Source organism: Marmota monax, unplaced genomic scaffold, assembly GCF_021218885.2.
Source record: "Marmota monax isolate L192 unplaced genomic scaffold, Marmota_monax_Labrador192_F-V1.1 WCK01_AAM20220418_F8-fsc00033, whole genome shotgun sequence".
NCBI lineage: Eukaryota > Metazoa > Chordata > Mammalia > Rodentia > Sciuridae > Marmota > Marmota monax.
Genome location: NW_026694282.1, coordinates 5,717,876 through 5,720,225, shown reverse-complemented (window position 1 = coordinate 5,720,225; position 2,350 = coordinate 5,717,876).

Below are 2,350 nucleotides of genomic sequence, written 5' to 3'. Positions count from 1 at the left end.
TTCTTTCTGGGAGTCACCCAGAAAGAGACGGGACAGTCAGCTTCCCAGAAAGAGACAGGACAGTCAGCTCACTGCTACCAACCACAGTAGCAGTTCCACTGAACTTGAGGAGTGGGGAGAAAAACGAAAATATTGTATTCATTCACATTGGTCCTTAGAAGAGCTGGCAGGTAGAGCAAAGTCCCCAACTGTTCCCAGCATCCTCAGATTCCCCCATTCTCCATCTCCAGGCTCTGGCCTCGCGTTTCATTTTAGTGCCTTACAACTCCAGCTCAATGATTCCCAACCAAAAGTCTGCATCAGAGGGCAAATCAGAAACACCTAGAGGTTGTTTTTGTTTTTTTTTTTTTCAAACTGTAAAACCCAGCCCCATCCACTAAGGTGCAACCCCAACCTCTCCAATGTGCTCTCCCAGGTACAAGCCATGGATAGCCCTCTATTAAGGGACAAGGTTATGACCTATAGAAGTGTTGGGTAGAAACAAAATTGGAAATCCTGTTAGTTAAAGGCTCTCATCCCAGTGAAAATTGTAACTGGCATTAGAAAGAGTCTGTGCCTTCAAGTTTTTCTAAGTAGAGCACCCTATCTTTATTTATGCGTTCATTAATGGGGGCTCAGGACCTTCGATGTACCAGATACAGGGCTTAGCACAAGGCTCTTAAGGAGAATAAGTCCCCATACCTATTAAAGACTCCATAGTCTGCTGAAGAGACAAATAGGCAACAAATACAGAATTTGTACTAAAATAAGCAGCCAGACACCCTGGTTTATAATTCCAGTTCTTCCATCTACTAGCTGGGTGACCTAAAGGTCTCTGTGCTTCATTTCCCCATACACGACCTCATAATCATTGTTTTATGTGAGTTAATCAGTGAATATTTACTTGAAGCACCCCTAGAATGGTGCCTAGCTTATAGTAAACAATATACCCCAATTTGATAAATAATTGCTGCAAATTGGGGTTCCATGTCCTTTTAGAGGCCTGATTAACATCACCTGGAGGTTCAGGGAAAGCTTCAGAGAAGACTTGGCCTGAGTTGAGGTGGAAGAATGAGAGGTCTAAGAAAAGGAAAATCTTGCACCAAGAGAGGAAAAAGGAAAATAAAAGTGAGGGGGTCTCATGAAAATTGAAGAGAGATCAGTAGAGGAAAGGGACTAGAGAGAGAGAGGAGGAGAGGGAAAGGGAAAATACTGGGGAATGATGTTGGCCAAATTATATTGTTACATGGAATACATGTGCAAATATGTAACAACAAATCCCACCATTATGTACAACCATAATGCAGCAATAAAAACCCATGGGGGAATCAAAATAAAACCTCAAAGACATTATGCTAAGTGAAATAAGCCAGTCACAAAAAGACAAACACTGCATCATTTCACTTATATGAGGTGCCAGGAACAGTACAAACACTTAGAAATAAAGCAGATTGGTGATTGTCAGGGGCTCATGGGAGGGGCCATGGGGAGTTGTTTAACAGAGTCAGAGTTTTACAAAATGAAAAAATTCTAGAAACCTGTTGCTCAACAATATGTTATGTAATCAACACTATTTATGCTTAAATATGGATAAGGTGATAATAAAAAAAAATAATCCCAAGCCAAAAACAAAATCAAAAGGAATAGGGTTACTGCAGGAGGATCCCAAGCCAAGGAGACCCCTGGGTCTTACTGCAGAGTGACCTCCAGAGGTTCAGCAAGAATCAGCCTCTGTGAGCTCTAGGAGCAGGGATTATCAGGAGTCGTTAATGACAAGACAGGTGCTGCTGCTTGAGAGAAAGAAGATAAATTGAAATTGTATGCATGAGATAGTGAGAGCCAGCTCACACAGGAAAGAAAGCACTAGACCAAAAGAAATCCTCCTCAGAAAAGCCCTCACTTTTACAAGCACGCAGGCCAAGCCAAAGGATGTTTATCATGTTTATCATGTCTCCTTCCCAGACAACATGAAATCCAAAGGTGTCGGCTGTTGAGACAGGGAGTTAAGTGGGACCCATTCCTGCGTCTTCACAGGGGGAAGAGGGGTAATTATTGATCCACCAATATCAAGCCACTTCCCCTCCTTTGAACCGTGTCTGACAATCATCTTCCCTCCGCAACACGCACCCCCCTTCCTGCAAATCTTTTCTTTACCCCCTTTGCCTGTAGAAGGGGGACAGGGAGGATATAAACTTCCTATCAGCTGCTTTGACATCTGTCGTAGTTTGGCAAGAAGTAATTTAATGACAAGAGACTGACTCAGATTCTTTCTGGGAAGAGGCATTTGGGGATAAGAAAGCAAGAGAGGATTTGTGTGAGCAAAGCCCCAGATGCAGGCAGCAGGCGCCAGCTTCCCACAGCCTCCTCCTGC